The sequence below is a fragment of the Columba livia genome, chromosome 3 (assembly GCF_036013475.1).
Source record: "Columba livia isolate bColLiv1 breed racing homer chromosome 3, bColLiv1.pat.W.v2, whole genome shotgun sequence".
NCBI lineage: Eukaryota > Metazoa > Chordata > Aves > Columbiformes > Columbidae > Columba > Columba livia.
In genome coordinates this window covers 94,184,773-94,203,621 of record NC_088604.1, presented here as the reverse complement: position 1 = coordinate 94,203,621, position 18,849 = coordinate 94,184,773, and the positions used below count along the sequence as shown (strand labels likewise).

The 18,849-nt window shown below is 38.6% G+C and overlaps 1 protein-coding gene across 1 annotated transcript in view; it reads left to right on the top strand.

Annotated features, from left to right (window-relative positions):
* The window catches only part of LOC110365678 (uncharacterized), a 191,933-nt gene that overhangs the window by 159,046 nt on the left and 14,038 nt on the right, over positions 1-18,849 (top strand). Inside the window, exon 12 of the mRNA XM_065058307.1 lies at positions 14,245-14,283. The gene's annotated coding sequence lies outside the window, so the exon portion shown is untranslated. The remainder of the gene's footprint in view (positions 1-14,244; positions 14,284-18,849) is intronic.

Here is an 18,849-nt window from a genome sequence, read left to right as displayed (position 1 = left end):
CAGGAACAGATCCTAGTTACAGTATACCTGCAACTGAGTGGCTTTTTGTCATTGGTTTTGTGGGTTTGATTGGGTTCTTTGGTTTTATGTGGTTGAGGCATGTGTGTCACATGCTCCCAGAAAAACCCAAGTTTCAGGAATTTTCTTAGAGTGAATTTAATGTTTTTGAAATCTTTCCTGGAAACCAGCATTATCTTCCTACTCACAGGATCTACAAATCTTTCTGCACAATTCAGGAAACATTCCTTACAAAAGACTACATATTTTTCTACCCTTGCTGAGAATGTATTACTCTAGAAAAGATAAGACAACCTGTTTGGTCCTATGCTGAGTTTCTAAAACTACCGAAAACATTCTGTTTAAGAAAGGTCAGTTTAAGAAGAGGATATTAACTTAAGAAATAATATCTTCTCACTAACCTCGATTAAGAGCTTTTGGTTTTCAAACATCTATGTTGTTCAGCTGAACTGTCAATTCCCCTGCCCTTAGTAATTTAAACCCCCTATTTTATATAGAACTATTCAGCAATATGTTAAATGTTATTAGCAGAAGGAAAAAAAAAAAAGTTATTCTGATCAGCAGTTAGAACTGCCTCAGTAAAACCTGGCTTAAATATACACTGAGTGGGGGTTAAGTTGCCAGTTTCATTTGCAGGCAGTTCATGTAAAATCATTTACAATTATTTGTGTCTCCAGGAAAAGCTGTGAAGCCATTCTGCAGTGTGTATTCTTGAGTACTAATATATTTTTCTCATTGCTATCTTTTAATCTTTTTTAATCTAGCTATATCTATGAAATTATAGATTAGCGATAGATACAGATACAAGAATTACTCTTGTTTGTTTGTTTGTTTTGTAGTCCCTTATACTTTATATTTTTGTTTTCTTTCCCTCCCTTGGCTCTATTTGATTTTTTTTTTACCTCTGTTGAAGGAATGCAAATACCTTTATACTCATTTCACATAAGATTTTTCGAACCAACAATATTTGAATGGCTAGAAAAAAAAAATAAATAAAATAATTAAAAAACAAAACAAAACAAAAATAACCACAAACTAAAAAAGAAAGATAATTGTTGTGAACATCTTGTTTATTTGCATTTAGGCATTTGGCAAGATATGAGCTAGGATTTTCATTTCCAAGAACTAAAGAAATTTGTGAAATTGGAGGTGGAATACTCAGTATGACTTCTCAGGTGATAAAATAGCACTTGGTGAAATAGCAAGGAGCATCTCACAGCTTTGCAGAAAGGATTGTTTTTTTCTGAGAGCGTTGAACCCAGACAGTACCAGGAAGTTTAGAAATTCTGTGGGAAGTCATGCCTCTTGAGACCTGGTCACTGTCTAGGTCAAGAGTTAGACATGGTTAGGGAAGGTTCACATCCTGATGCTTTGTCATCCATAGGTGAAGAAGCTCATACAAATCTGAGCATCTGATATGCAGCTGGTACACAGTTCACTTGGGCTTAACCTTGTTAAGTACTGCTTTTTTAAAAATTATCTTTTTCAGCCTGCATGGTACTGCTCTAGCAACACTTTTTATGAGGTTTTAGATATGTGCCCACCAACTAGTTTTTTTGTTGTCTTGTAGCAAATTCTGCCAAGATATTGACATATGTGAAGATCTGTGCCTTTACTGAACTCTAGGATTATTTAAGTTTTGTAGACTTTAGTCCATAATCATCAATTACCTAGCTAAAATATGAGAAGTGATATGCACTGGCAGAAGCATGGTATTTTACAAGTGCACCTGACGCTGAAAAGATGGTACACAGAAATACTATACTATTGGGAAGTTTAATAATGTCAATTTTGGAATTCCTTCACGTGCTTTCATAGGAGATGGATTAAAGTTATGGAAGAGGTTCAATTCTCAGTCTTGCCCAGGTAAATCCAGAGTGATTCTCCTGAGCATAGCTGACTCCACAATCTGCCTCTCTGTTAATTTGACTACAGCGATGGAGTTATTATACATACTAGACTGTGGCTTTTCGTTGCAATTGGACCATACCAGCAAAGTGGTATTTGGACTTACACAAAACTTAGCAGGAAGAGACTGAATTTGGTAACTTAGATTGTGTCCATTTCTCTCACTTTCATTTAGAAAACCATTTGAGAAAAGCATACGATGTCCATTCCTGTTCAGTTTTGATAGTGATGGTTAACCTCCTAAACACCTTTCCTTTATTGATAATTTCTCAGTTAGAATGCAGTTCATGTTTACTTAGGACTAATGTGCATTTCATGAACTGCCTTCCTCACTGAGGAAACTTCTGTTATTTTTTTCTTTCAGAATACATATCTATCCTTACCTCTCCAGCTGGACAAAGCCAGTGATGAATAATCATTCTTATAATCTTTTTGAAATGTCAAAGTTGTCTCCTTTCACGGCAGAAAATACCAAACCATCCAACGAGAAAGGAGGCCGTGTGAATAGCCTTGCTGAATCCCTAATTGTTTGCTCTGGCAGTTCCTAGTGAAGCAGCTGGTTGTCTTTGGAAAGCTATGCATGTTGTTTTGGGTTTGAACATCATGTGTCTTTAATTTTCAGCACTAGCCACAGGGATAAGTATCACAAATATCTGCTTGAAGGCCTTTTGCCCCTGGGAACCCAATATATACTTGGCAGCCTCTCTGACAGTGGGACTGAGGGGAGAATCAAAGTTGACTCGTTGCCTTATATCCCCTTGGGGAGAAGAAAGAATAAAAAGGGCAATTGCTGCTTCCTTTAGTTGCCTGAAGCAAGTCTTTCCTGTTTTGTAGAGAATAAACTAAGGGCATTTTTTAAAACAAACTGCTCTCTACATGAACAAAATATTCCATCCAGTATCATACATCTAATTCTGGGGCTTGACTTCCTCGCATCCCAGTGTGGTCCTGGGTGGAGTTCAGAAATCCATAACCCTACGCATTATCAGAAATATTCAAATATTCCATTAAGTGCTCACCTATGACAGAAGCTACTGTCTTATTCTTCAGCTTAATGCACAGTAAACTACCTAAAAGGAATGTGTAGAATGCTGTGTATACTCTCAGGTGCACATCTGTGTGGAGTGGGCTCTATTTATTGTGCCCAAGCCATTAACATATTCTGATCTCCTATTGCACAATTAGGACCAATAATAATAACCTCACTAAATAACCTCACTAATTAATAATAACCTCACTAAAAGTCAAATGGGTGATGCTCATGTTCATTACCTTGCCTGTGAGTATACTTTCCCAAGTATACTCCACCTTATATGCCACACTGAAGTGAAACAGTCATTAGTGTGCTAGTAACATCATAATACATAGGGGAAGCCTGAGCCCCAATGTATATATTAGCTAACGATTAAACAGGATGCCAGATAAACTTTGATTCATTTTAGAAATGTCGCTAGGCTGGGCTCCAAGCTCACACTGAATGATGCCAAGATATTTGCTCATGTCTCCATCACCCCTTATCTCAAGTGGTACAACTGCCAGAAATAATTTTCCTTAATAGTAAAACTTCACGTATTTTGCACATTGCTCTTTCCTACGTAAAGCTCATTAGTTTATTATTTCTGTCTGAAAATAGAATTCAACTTTTGTATTTTAGATCTGAAAAGCATCTTTCTTTAAGACAGCATCTCCATTTCTCTAGGAAACCTATTCCTCTTATAATCAGCTTGAATCAGGACAAGAGTCTTATAGAAGAAGGTGGTCATTATCAACTGCGAAAGTCCATCATTTTCTTTTTTGTTCTAAGACTCTGAGTTTTGCTGTTAGTCCTGAAATTCAGTGCTTTGCTGGGGAGTATGGTTTTGAGTTGTGGAGGGATTTGTTACACAACTCAAATACAAAACAGAATTCTAGATGGGGAAGAAGCTCTCAAAGATGGATGAATGTATTAGTTTAGCATGAATCTGAACTTTGTCTTGCAAAACAGTGCACAGGATTTCAGTAATACAGAGCCCATTAGAATCAGCTGTTGTCTCACAATAGTAGGGCTCAAAATGGTTCTAATTATTCTAGATTTGAAAGGTAAGTTGGTATGACTTTTTACATGCTTCATTTACATATACTTGTACATAATTATATTAGTATATGTATTTAATCATTCTGTTCAACACAAAGAATATGGCCTTAATCCTTAAGCAAGATCCCTTTTTCATAGTTGCAGGAGTGTATGCCTTGACCTAATTGTGTAATTAGCACTTTGTGACAGTTTTGGCTTTGTGACAAGTTACAGAAGTTATAAGTGTTTTAGGTTTTATTAGTGTATGATTCCATTAGTGTCTTTTATATCTACTTCCAGCAGTTTATTTGCATGCAAGGACCAAAGCTTCTAAATCAGTGTTTTGTATTTTAGATGAAAGGGTCAGCCAGCCAGGTGGCACATTTGTTTCTCCTTCCTTACTTCTTCTTTTACCTCTGCTTCACGCTGACGTACGGAAACTGTCTTACACAGTGTTACACAGACGTAGGAAGGCACTCTGTACTTGAACAAGGGTTGAGGCAAGAAAAACAAAACAAGTGTGATGCTAAGAGCAAAGCACAGCAGAAAAGACATTAGGAGGATCTATAAAAAGTTTAAATTGGGAAAACATGTATGTGGGTGGGTTAGAAAGAGAAGAAAGCGTAATTGAGTTACTGAAGCCTCAGCAGGACTCTGAACATTGTTCAGTGTGCACTGCAGTTTGCTTTAAAGAAATGTCAAGAATACCCACATCCTTAGCAAGGGGACTTTTTTTGTAGCTTAGCATTAATTTTAACAAATACATGAAGGCTTCCCTTCATTGGACTTTGCGTCATTCTGCTGCAGGGTACCAAGTGTATTACAGGAATGCACAAAGGCAAAAATCCCACCTTCAAATTAGTTGCAGAATTGGGCCGTGTGTGTTAGGCACATCTGAAAGATTGGGGAGCTCTGCCATCCTGCACTAAAAAGGGCACAGGAGCACATTGTCCTCTCCAAACTGGGCTGTAGGCCAGCTCCCTGCCCCTCTGTTTGGTGTGGATAGCCCCTGTGGGGGTCCCTGCCCTTGCACTGATACCAATAGAAGGATGGATGAATGAGAGGGGATAGCTTTGCCCCCTCTCCCTTTGAAGAAGCAGGGAGCAGAGAATAGAGTGCCAACCACAGAAAAGCATCCTTGCAGCTACTGAAACAGCATTTCTAATTGCCCTATAATGTGGACAGTTCAGGTCCGATGCCCCTGTGTCGTGAGTGACCTAGACACTGCCCTCTTGTCCCCCCTACCACCCCCTGCTTGCCCTTCAATTTCCCTGGAGCTTCCTGTGGCCAATCCTGGGTGACCACTATGGTGACCGACCTGGGCTGTTCCTTTACAAAAGCCTGTGTTCTGCCTGAGGGCCCACATAAACAAAACAGGACTGTGAGCTTCATAAAGCTCTGCAAAGTAACACGTTTTGTTGATTGGTGCCACTTCTGCAGTCATGGCAGCAGACCACATCTCCTGAGCCTGACCACCCGAGTGCCGTGGTATACATGGTCCCATACAGGTAAGTTGCAAACCTGGAGCAGGACTGGGCTTTTGGTCCCAGCTTGAACAGGCAGTTTTTCGATTATCTCTCCTTCTCACAGTCCCCAAAGCCCAAGGCTGCCAGGAATCAGTCCTGCCCCTCATCCAGGCCTATCTCCTCCCCCAAACGTCCTTACATGAACACTCAGCAGGCTCCATCATAATAGAGGACTCCTACACTGGCAGATTAGTGTAATGTTGTGGCTGGGAAAGTCATGTAAGGCAGTTTATAATGGTGAAATTATAAAGAGTAATGAGGATTTGAGGTGTTATCTATCTCATAAATACACATTCTAACATGCAGAAAAACCACAGTGTTGACTGAAAACATTGTGTTCTTCAGGGAAAAAAAAAAAAAAAAAAAGATGTTAGCTAGAAGTGTCATGTTGCTACATACGGTTCACCTAAGAAAAAAAAAATCTGACCTTTTTTGAGATGGCTGCGAGCCAACATTTCAGCAATATTTCCTTTGTGTTTGTACTCACACAAGGTGATTGATGTCCAAGTACTCTGTAGCTGGTTCTCAAATTGCAATAATGATTTTAATTGTTTGCTTATAGCTTTATCTGAACATTTCTGCCCACCATGCCATACATCCTGAACCAATATAAGTGTCATCTATAGACAACTACTGTGCTCATGTAGAGTCAGTGGTGAAGAAGGGAAGAAAGAGGACCATATCCTTACATTGCTGACCAAGAAAATAATAGTTATCAAGGAAATTATTCTGACAGATGTGTAGGGAAGTCAAAATTGGGTCAGGATACTTGAACCAAGTGGCCGTTTCTTCCATGGGAATGCTAACATACTTTCCCATGAAGGAGGTGAGGCCAGACCTGTGTGCCATGAGCCCAGAACATGTGAGGCAACCAGACTGCAAGGGAAGCGTGGCTGGGCCCAGCTGTGGTGAATAAGGTCATCTGCACAGGACACTGCACAAGGAACATGCTCCAGGTTTTCAGGATTTGCCTGTGCAGTGTCACAGAGGAGATAGAGTTCAGACAGTTGAACTGAAAATCTGTCTATATACCAGACAGCTTGTTTTGCACAATCAAAACCCACATGCATGTTAATGGCTTGAATGTCCTTTAGGTGACTTGGCACGGGTAGCAGAGGAAAGGGAAAACAGAATTTTAAGAAACAGTGGAAAGAAAAAGGATTAGACAGTAAAAAGAAACAGTATATTTGCCCTGGAATCAAAATTCAAGAACGTAATTCTGTTTATATCTATACATATATGAATATCAGTATGACAAACTAAGCTGTCTATTTCAGTGAAAGAACATTGTCTTCTGTTTAAACAGTAAGTTCCAACAAATACTTCAATATTTTGAGAGAAGCTAAAAATGTCCACCATCATTTGGGTAAAACAAAATAACGATGTATGTGAATTGTCTGTTGCTTTGCTTTACACCTTGTGGAAACAAGACACAAAACAGTTAGAGAGAAAAGAGAAGAAACTTTATTGTGCAAAGAAAAAACCCACAGTATGCAAAGTGGGGTTTTTTCTACAGAAAGCACCTTTTCTTTAAGTGTAGGGTTTTTGTGGGTTTTTTTTGTTTGTTTGTTTTTTTGTTTTTTCAAAAGATACAAGAGAAATTAGAACGAAAGAAGATCTTATTCTCTTATTTAGTTGAGACTCCTACAGGTTCACAGACATCAAGGCTGACTGTTGTGATTTGTTGTATGAGGATCTCATTTGACTCATATAAATTAGCTTGTACAGTTTCACTCAGTAATTCCTTTACCAAGTTTATAACAACATACTGCTAATTAAAAGGTTTGCGATCTTACAGTGTATTCACTTTACAGTATCACAGAATGTTAGGGATTGGAAGGGACCTCAAAAGATCACCTAGGCCAATCCCCCCACTGGAGCAGGAACACCTAGATAAGGTTACACAGGAATGTATCCAGGTGGGTTTGGAATGTCTCCAGAGAAGGAGACTCCACAACCTCCCTGGGCAGCCTGTTCCAGTGCTCTGTCACCCTCACTGAGAAGGTTTCTTCTCAAATTTAAGTGGAACCTCTTGTGTTCCAGTTTGAACCCATTACCCCTTGTCTTACCATTGGTTGTCACCAAGAAGAGCCTGGCACCACTTACGCTAAGAGCCTCAATGACTTTAAAAGAACTAATTACACCCACATTAACGATGAAAAATACCACATGAATCTTACAGTGTATTGATAGGAAAAGCATTGTCAACCTACTGCTGTCACACATTCAGGGTAAGGAATCTGCCAGGTGCTCCCTGGCAACCACCAAGCACAGATCTTCCTTCACCCACTCATGCAGTGGTGCTTAGCTGGCAGGACCAGGAGCACCACCAGGCACAACGCTTGCTTTGAAATGCCCAGCCTGTGCTGTGCAGAAGACAAAAACACCCCACACAGGCCCTCAGTCTGCCTTATAGACAGCCCTCAGAGGATCATCACTGGCTGTTGCACAGAATTGTGCAACATAGAGCACATGGCTTGATCCACAGGTGCCATGACAACAGTGTTGCTCTGTCCCTTGAGCCTACGCAGAGAATTCACAGACCCCTATGGTATAACAATAGCATCCATCAGAAACGCTTGTACATAGAGACAGTGAATCTGAATCTTGTTTTGCAAGAACCTTATATCAGGCAATCCTGGGTCTTCTTTAAAAAAGATATGGAGTCCATGCTTCTCTGTGCTTCACACTGTGGGATCGTTTCTGGAAATAAATGGACATCCATGCAGTGAGCAAGACTGCATCGAGCTGATCTAGGCCACAAGTGAAGGGTCATTGAAATGTCCTTGACCACACAGAATGGGAAAGAAAGTTGAGGAAGCAAGAGGAGAATGGGAAATTAAAGTGGTTTGTGCCGAGACATGGGAGGTGATGGGTGTCTGAGATAGAAACCAATAATGTATTTGAGGAATGTGGGCAGCGCGTAGACTATTGTAATTATCCAATCCGAATCATGTAAGTGCATAATCATCAGTTTTTAGGCTATATAACCTGATCAATTTTTGCATTAAACAGCTTCCGTTTATAACTCTCATAGAGTTGTTGGAGTCCATTCTTCTCCCACATCACACCAGATTTCATATTTTAGAGTTGCAGGCTAGGTGCACACACAGGCTTGCCAGCAGTGTCCGTGATTGCACAAACATGCAACAAGGCACGTTAAGGACATGCTTTGCTACAGAAAGTCAGTTACAGTCCTGAGAGGACAGCATGGTAGCTACTGAATTCTCTGACTGATGGTAGCTCAGTGAAACTTCATTTGGCACTCCCAAAAATTTGATGGGAAGAATAAATGATTCCCAAAGGATCCCTCAAGAACAGCCCAAAGCTACAGGCCAGATTATTTCAGAAGACTGTTGACTGAGCCCATCTATTGTTGTGTTGAGTCTGCTGCAGCTTTTGTTTTACTCTCGTCAACTTAGCATCCTCAGTTTTCTTGCAAATAGTTTACTACACACTGGAGACTTACCATTCACAAAACTGCTCGATATAAAAAAAAAAATAGTACTGAAGGCAGGTACGCTAACTGGTAAAGTAAGTCCCCCAAAGAGGCAGAGGTCTAGTCCAATTTGTTTCACAAAGAGCTAAGGAACTAGCAGGATCAAGGAGCAACTCAGCTAGCAGCGGTCAAATACTATATCCCATATACTAGCATTAATTCTCATAACACAGTCTGTGAACTTTTTAGAAGGCATGGAGAATACTAGGAGGGGAAAGAACAGAATTTTTTGATGGAGGGAAATAGCGTTCACATTTTGAGAAGCTCCAAAAATCCCTTTTCCAAACAGAGGTGCTTTGTATTACGCCATTCCTGTTGGCTATTTGGGTTTTTTTCATTAGATGTATGAACTTCTTGCCATAGCAATAAAGGTCAGGCACTATTGTGCCTCTTTTATGATACTGACTAGCACAAGTCGTATACACAAACCCAGGAAGTATTTATTTATGTGGAATACATTCTTAAATAGTGGACTACAAATCATTTAAAGATGCCTGTGATATGAATCATACCACAATTTCACAGATAAGTGGAAACATTATGCAACTTGCTGGGTTTTTAAAGCACTAACGAATGTGAAATATATATCAGACTTGAGCTGGACCTTTTCACCCCTTCTAATATATGCTGCGGCTATTTAATATTCCTCACTAGGGAGTAATGCTGGCATACAAGCCAGCAATATATTAGGCACTGGAGCCATGAACCTAGGGAGAACATAAACTAAACTGATTTTCAATTTTGGTACATTACAAAAAGGACTATTATTGTGAGGTTAGAGATGTCAAAGTTGGTGACCTGGTATAATGAAGTATTCCCTGCCACATAGTCAAGCATGAAAAGTAATTGAAGGGGTATAAACTTTTAGAGGCTTAGGGGGGTTTCCCTCTCAAATTAAATTAAATATTCTTTTGCACACACTTTTTTTTTAAATTAAAAATAGTAATTTTTTGTGAAGCATGATAAAAGCAGAAATGATGATCCTGTAAAGCTTACAGTTGATGGAGAAACATGCATGTTTAGAAATGAGGTCACATCTTAACGCTTGGGTTACTTACATAAGGCACTGATGAAAAGCAAGTTGCTACCTGCCAGCAAGGAATGACATTAAAATATTATGGCAGCATGTGACCAGCTTTAGAGCTTAAAATCTTGAAAGGACACAGACAATGTCCCCTTTGAAGAACATTCCTGAAGATCACTTTACAGTTTCTGGTAAGTTTTAAAACATGGAGTAAAATGCCCCGTGTCTAAACAGCAACAATATAAGTTGTTACTTCTCAGCTGCAACATTTACATCTGAAAAAAAAAACAAAACCCAACCACCACTAAAGTTTGCCCAGGTCTTTCAGCTTGTCCATCAGACAAAAGGTGTTGGCATTCAGTCTAGGAAATGGTGTATTAGTACTGTGAATCCCGTATTCCAGGTGTCCATTATGGCCCCACATCCTGACTTACTGCACTGGCTTTGACCAAATTATTTCTGATTTCCTCTGGCATATTATCATGTCAGCTGGCACAGCATCACTCTCCAGGAACTAGACTGCAGAGGGCACTCCTATATAAGAAGGAATTGCAGTCTCCAGGCTCATTTACTTTTAGCCTCTATGATTCATTGTTATTTTTTCTTCTTTAATAATTAATGACACTATTATTACACTAAAAGGAAAATCTTATTATTCTTGACAATTTGTTTTGTTATGATTATATAATTCTCCTCTTTCCCCCCCAAGTTTATACAATTACAATGTCTGTCAGTGCTTATATCATGTTCGGGTCATCAGCCTCAGAAATTAAACATACACAGAAGGGAGACCTATTATACCATCCCTAGGCATAACTGGAGTGAAGCAGCACAGGGAATGCATGGGTGAGGAGAGATGGCTTTTGCTGTGTGCCTGGGAAGTCAGAGAGATTCAGCCTGAGGCAGGCCATCCACAGACCAATATGAAAACCACCTTCCCCTTCCTCTCATCCCATTTCTGGAAAGTTTTGTTAGAAGCATTATTTTGGTCTGGATTTCAGCTGTGACAGTAAGGAAAGATGCAGCCTTTCAAACAGAGTCCTGAGCCTCATGGGGTTGATTTCTGCCTCCTGCCCTTTGGGAGATGGGGCTAAATGAACCGGCTTCAGCTGAACATGGGCAGAGATCTGCAGTTTGCTGGCACAGCGGTGGCAGAGGCAGTCTGATAGACTGGGGACTTTCTGAATAGTGGACAGCTGGGTTAAGGCTGCCATAATGCAAATTACTCTCTGGAGTTGTTATATTAGGCCATTAAAGCCCTGAGATGCCTGAAGATTAGGAAGAAGCAAGTGTAGTTTATGGCTACTTTAGCCTTCCCCCCCATTTCCCTTTTTAATGTATTAGAAGTAAAGCCTATAATGGCATCATCCAGCACCTCAGCCTTAAGTTTGAATAGCTTAAAGCTAACAGAACTAATTCTGAGAGTTTAGCTGGAGTCTATGCAGCTCCTTCACTGCAATTTAAATGTGCTTCCAATATTTATCTTTGTTTAATGAGAACAAATCCGTACTAGCTTTGGCATCTGCATAGGATACAGATCATGTATCATTCCACTGACAAAAGAAGGGTCATTTCGTTTCCTGTGGGTAGTGGGGAGTGATCTGCCTTTTCACGCTTACTTCTGGAAACTTGTTACAGGGAAAATGTAAGATCAGGCTAATGCTGTGCAAAAGAGCTGACTGAGCAAGGGCAGCGGGACCTGGCTGTCGGAGTAGCAAATACGGTTCCGTAGCTGAGCCCTGAATCATGTTTATTTTCAAACCGAAGATCTCACATTTCAAGTGAGAGATTTGCTCAGTAAAATGCATGTATTTCATATTTCATTACCGCATGCCGTATATCTCATGGAGTGGTTAAGAAATGAAGGAGTGTGGAAAGGACAGTTATGCGGGGGAGCTGTAGCCATAAAGATTTCACTGAATAGGATTTTCTCTTCTTCCAAACTGTTATCTCACTAGATAAAAATATTGTGCTTTATGATTAAGCTAATTGTGTTGGACAAGCCAGTCTGCAGCCCTAGAAGCCTGGATTTTCAAATGTGCTGAGCACTGGCAGCTGCAACTAAAGTCAGTGGGGGCAATTATAGCGCAATTAAATGTGACGTTCTCTAAAAATTCAGGCCAAAGACTGTCTGTAAAGTGGGAGTAGAGACACTACCTTGCCTCAGAGGGATGCTGTGAACATTTGTGGCACAGCTACTTACGGTAGTGAGAAGTTACACTGAAAACTCTCTGGAAAAAAAATAAATTAGTTTTTTTCAGACCAGAGTTTGGCTATAAATATTAAAATAAGGCCTTGAGCCTCGGACTGAAGAGGAAACAAACATTTATAGTCTGCCCATTTGTAGACTGAATGGATGACGGATCATGTCCCCTCCCTCCCCAAATAGGTTAAAAATCATAATGGGTATACCACATGGAGTAAATTAATGTTGTGGAACCATATCCAACTCCAGCATTCCCCTTAAAGGGGGATGTAGTATTTTTTAAAATGTATGTAATAAATACGCATAAGCAATGTGTATTTCAGTAAGAAATTGTATTGATAGTCCAGCGAAGGGAGGCAAAGGTGACTAGGCGGCTGGCATATCTGACATGCGAGGAGAGGCTGAAAGAGGTGGGACTGTTGACCCTGGAGAACAGAAGAGAAGGCTTGGGGTGGGACTCTCATCAATGTGTACAAATACCAAAAGGAAGGGTGTAAAGAAGGCAGAGCCTGTGATATTCATTGAAAGGACAGGAGGCAATGGGCACAAAATGAAACAGGAGATTCCATCAAGAAAAAATGTAAGAAGAAACATTTTTTCTATGAAGTCGATCAAGCACTGGAACAAGTTGCCTGGTGAGACTGTGGAGTCTATTCCTGGAGATATTCAAAACTCAACTAGACAAGATCCTGATCAACCTGCTCTCATTGACTCCAGTATAGCAGGAGGTTGGACTAGATGATCTCCAGAGATGCCTTCCAAACTCAACCATTTTGTGATAAGGCAGGCAATGTTTTTTCCGTTGTCTCCATTATTCTCTTTCTGTGCAGTATTGGCAGAACAGAGAAGTTTGTGTCCTGTTCTTGTTTGGTGCTTCTGCCTTTTTTCTCCTTTATCAAATGTATCTTTTCCTTTTATGAGTGCTGCCCTCTAATTTTAAAGATTATTGTAGTGTTCTGTTAGGCCTTCCAAAGTTAAAGCCTGTTTCTTCTTTTGAGAGTGAAGCTTCTGAACAACATCACAGTGTGTCCCACTGAGAAATAAAAATTAAACAAAATATAGCATAGAATGTAACAGAAACTGAAATTATTCTCCCTAATGTTACTACAGTAGAAAATTAATCTATCTTAGGGTAGTTTCAACTGAAAAAGGAAAACACTTGTAATAAGTGAGGTCTGATTTGCCTGTAACTGCCTATAAACTGAAGAAATTACCAAGAATCAGAGATGACATCCTAATAATAGCAGTAAGGTAAAATTATCTCATAAGAACATAAATTTGTAATTTAAATCATTTGGGGGAGTGGTTCTAAGGAAATAAAAATACCAAAGTTGAATACCCATAATAACAATAATTAGAATTAGCAAAAATATTGCCCTGCAGCCTGCTGTTACAGCTGGGACAGTTTAGTAATGTTTTAGGTGCTATGACACAGTGATTTATGTGCTTCTCTTCCTAAATATTAGAGAAAAAGCAATATTCTGTTGCCTTAACACATTTCCTGCCTTTCCATGACTGGCTGTGACTGGCCTACTCACTTTACAGTCTTCTTTGGATAGGTTTTCAAATTAGTATTTAGCCATATAGTGACTGACATGATGTAAACTCAGCAGTGTACCTTGTTAGGATGATGGGAACGTTTTTAAATACTGCTGCATAAAACATGGAAATATAGCAAGCCATTTAAATGATTAACACAGTTACTGTTAGCAGGCTAGAAGAGAATTACGGAATTATTCACAACACTTTGTTATTGTAATAGCTACTCATATTTGGATTGCGGTAAATTAAAAAATTGCTCAGCACATCTGCACAAAACCTATCAAAGACTATAAATCCTTCACAGGCAAGCAGAGACACCACTGTGTCACATTGGAGATGCTAGTTATGGATGATCCTCAAACCAGATATCTTTTTTTAGTGCTTACTGCTTTTTTTCCTCTTTGAAATTAGTTTTTTAACTAATTGTTCCAATTTGTCATAACTGATATTTCTTGCTTTTTTTTGTAGGATTCTGGAAAAGACAACTGACTGGTATATTTATATCATGTGAGTATGTAGTGACTGCTATTAGATAATCTTTTTGCTCATTCAAAATTCTAAATAGAATGGCTCTTCTGTGCTTTATCTGCCCTGTTTCAGCCATGCCTCAAGCACTGAATTTTTTAATAGTGATATTAAGGCTGAATTTCAGACATATTTTTTCACATATTTTGTTTTACTCCTGAAGATACTGATGGAGGGGATGCAAAATAATTCATTTCTTCTAAAATCAAAACTCAGTATCTGTACTTGGCTTTATTCTGCCTCCAGGCCTGGATATTTTCTGTTCAGGAAGAGAGAAGTGAGGTTCAGCAAATGTGGCTATGATATTTTAACATCTTTAAGAGTGTTGGGTTATTTTGTGTTTACTGGAATTTGCTCCACCCCTGCAAGATGAACAACTTTGCTTAGCAGTAATAAAAGTCTGATAATGAATCTACTTATTGAAGTGCTTCATGACATTATTATGGCACTTCTTATGGCTGTTGACCCAATCAGTATCTAATGAATGAGATGAGAAGGTGTAAGTGCAAGGGTTTTCCTAAGTGTCTTGGAGGTGGGACACAAAAGGGACGCTGGCAGTAGAAAGGCGAAGAGATCCCAGTGAAAAGACTGAGAAGCCTGAACTAGTATTTCCTTCCTTTGAAGAAATCTACTAATGACAGGTCTTCAAGATCGCACTTTTCCTAATATCCTGAGCCATGTTGGTTTTGGTTAATGGCTGTTTCACAAACGAACACTTGTAGGAATATCTGAGGTGCTTTGCCAACTCCTTTCAGTGCCACACGTGACAACTGAAAATAGGACCAAAATAGACAACTCAGAAACAGCAGCTGAAGGACCTAAAAGACTGTTTCTATCAAATATAAGTCACTTCTATGCTCTGTTGGGGGTGTTTGAGCTATTTATGAAATCCAGATAGAGAAATTAACATTTTCAAGTAATCCTAGAACAAATGATGAGGATTGGGATCATGCTGGTTTGTATAACATTTTCTTCTATAAAAATATTTTCCATTATATTCTGTGGGATATATATAACCCAAAGGATTCATGCAAAAATCCAGAGCATTACTGTAACAATATAGAGGGAAATAACACATAGCAGAATGATAATTTGTTACCATGAAGTATGGATTAAAATGTAGTCAATGCCTTTGTTTTCTTCTAACTTTTGAATGAAGACATGGCAATGCCGCAGGGTTCATATAGTGTAGGCAAAATTGCACGAAACATTTCTGTCTCTTCTAGTAGTGCTTTTTTAATTCAGATAAGTTACATTCAGAATATTAGCACAAAGAGAGAGCACATGAAGAATATACCTCTATAAAAAATTTTTATCCATATAGGTGACATCAGGCGACACACAGAGAAAAATATTTTCATCAACATCAATGTGAAGTTCAGATGAAGGTTGAGTCTTGTCTTATTTTATCTAGATGAGTTCATCTGTCTCGTATCACAGCTTTACTTTGTTATGCATTTTAGCCTTCTGGTCTTTTTCATGCGAGGTAGTAAATACTGGCTCTTTGCAACAGCTGAAATGTCGGGACATGATAATTTTGAATGTGCAAGGTGAAATCCGTTAAATGCTGCATTTCTTTTTCAATGGTCTCTGGAATTAAATCACAAGTTCACAGGGCTGGAGGACTGGAAGTGATGTTTTGGGTCACCAAGTCCAGTGCAGTGAGTTCAGCCCAGTGCTCAGGCACTGCATTTTTCAATCTCTCAGACTGTTGGCGTAGTTTGTTTTTTTATGTTATTGTTGTTTGTTTTATTTTGATTTTTTTTTTGTTTGATTTGGTTTTGGGGTTTTTTCTGCAAAATTTGAACACTTCACTGCAAACACACAGTAGATTAGGAAATAAGATTTTGCTCTTTGTTGGAAGCTAAAGCTGGAAAATTTTTTGAAGGATCAGTCGTATTTTATGACGGTGACCTGGGGTAGGGATATTGTTAATGGATTCTGTCTTGCTCATCAGTGGGTGTGATGAGACCCTGACTCCACCACTATCTCCTATCTCAGGGATGCTGCCCACCTTAGCTTTCTGCATCTCAGTATCCCCATCTGTCCCTAGGAACAGCAAAGGTAAATTGACTTCAAATCTGGTGCTGAAGAGATTTGCATAAGAGCTGCCTAGAGTCTGAGGAAAGACAGAGCAATCCAGGCAGCTCCAGCTTCTGTTATTTGTGAGCATTTTACCCTAAGTTAAAAATAATCTGGATCCTGTCTGTTTTACGATCAAGAGTTTTAAGTTGAAAAGGTCACTCTTTCTCTGGTAGCTCAATTTCTGTGTTTTTAAATAGTTTCAGGGTATATTATGTCGTAGGACAAGAGAATTCGCTCTTTTCAAATCATTGTTTCTATCTATAAGAAAGTAAAATTTTGTTAGAAACTCATTCAGGTTTGTTTTAATTTCAAAAAAATGAGGCCTTTATTTTACAAAACATTTATTCATCCAGAGTTTATTGACATCCACCAGATCAAGTTTTAAAGAAACAGGGGATTTCTAATAGGGTTTTATCACTCATTAAATCTGATCTACAGATTCCCTTTTTTGTAAGAACTAAGAAATATTTTTCAACATCAGGGCTTTTTTGAAGACATTCAGGCTTTTTTGAACATAATGGAATAATGACATGACTTTAATTATAATACCTCAAATGCTACAATATAATACATTTGCTTAAGTCTGGGAGAAGGAAACCAAACCAATTTATTATAGCCTGTTGATTCACACTCACATGCTGTGCAGTTCGTGTGAAGGTCCCATTTACTTTTTCACATGAACTGCCACAGCATGGTTTAAATAGAGATTTCTCTAGCAGTAGTGTTAAGGTTCCTCATTAACATCATTTCTGGAGTCACTGGGCCAAGTATATCCCTAGTGCAACTCCACTGATCTCAGTGGGGTTATCCTTGAGATATATTTGGTCCATTGTTTCTACAGAATCTCTTTGTTCTTTTTTGATCTCCTTAAGAATTTTGTTACATTGAACATTTCTCACATAGCAAGTCATCATGCTGAAAAGTTTGCAACATTTTAAAGTAATTTCTCAGGTATTTCTACCTATTTGTACACAAAATAAAACATTATATCCAATAACATATTGCTAGTTATTATTTTTATTTTATAATTGACACTTATACCCTATTATTCCAAATACCAGTTTTCTAAATTGCAACTACCAAAAATAATCTGAGACAGACTGCAAGTGCTTTTGGCATTATTTTCTGCCCAGCTCTTATAGCTTGCAAGTTTTGGAAACAAATAATCATCAAGTAGTGCTACTCCCACGCAAATATATTTTCACATTGAAAACTCCAAGCTTGCCTGATGTTCTATATCAATGCTGAATATTTATCTTTATTGGTTGTTTTTGTTTGGTTTGGTTTCATTGGTTGGTGTTTTGTTTTATTTTGTTTGTTGTTGTTGTTATAAGGAAAAATGTAAGCGACATTGAAAAAAAAAAATAAAATCATCTGCTACACAAAATTTTGCACAACTTATTTGCAGCTAATGACCATTCTGTACATTATGCATATACATGTAATTTACATTACTTAGATTTTCATTCAGGAGAATGAAAGGTCTGGTTAGGGAAGACAGCATAGCAAAATGAAATCATTCCTGTGATAAGAGGCTGGGTAAATGGAAAACACATCCACAAAACACCATCTCATTCCTTTCTGTATATTACTGCAGTTTTGCATAGACGTTTGGTGGTCTTATTAATTTATATTAATTTTCCCAGCAAACTATGAACTCAGTGCATGAACCTCTTTGTTTGCCTTTGAATTCAAACACTCTATCAGATAAATAATACAGATAATACATATAAACTAAATCTGGTTTTCACCACATCCTTTATCAGCAGAGGAAAGCGACTTGGACTGGGACCCCTCGTTCACTGAGCTCATAATTATCTTGCTGTCAAGATCTTTTTGTTCTCCAAACTCTTAAAATAATTAAGTCCTAATGTGAGATTGCATTCTGCAGGGAACAGGCTCCAGAGGAATTAAACCACTGCTTGTTAACTGCTGCTCGCTGAAGTAACATTTGCGTCTGATGATAACAAATGGGGCTGGAAATGTTCACATGGAAAGCTCTGCTGCCAGCACAGACTTTACACACAGACACACACACTCAGGAAAGTGTTGCAAGAAAATTGCACCTGTAAATTGCATTACTTATTCAGATACACACTGTGATTTTTTGCAAAACTTTCAGTCCCTTCGTGTATGTTATTAACATTGAAGGCAGAAATGATACTGCATCTAAATAGGGACGTGAAAAACTCTCATTTAAAAGTACTCAGAAGCAAAGTTTGTGTTCAAACTTCACACACAGGATTGGTTTATGTTTATAGAGATTTATAAATGAGACAGAATGGCAAAATGTAATTTAGTTTTATTTAGCATCTCAAAATCCTAAAGACTGCTTTCAGATGAATTAGGTGCTAGTAAGTACAGTGACTGTGTAGGCAAACATTAACAGTCAAGCTTCAGTCAGTAACGGCCCTGCATGTTATATTATGTGTTAAAGTGAATGTTAGCTAGAAACCTGGGGTT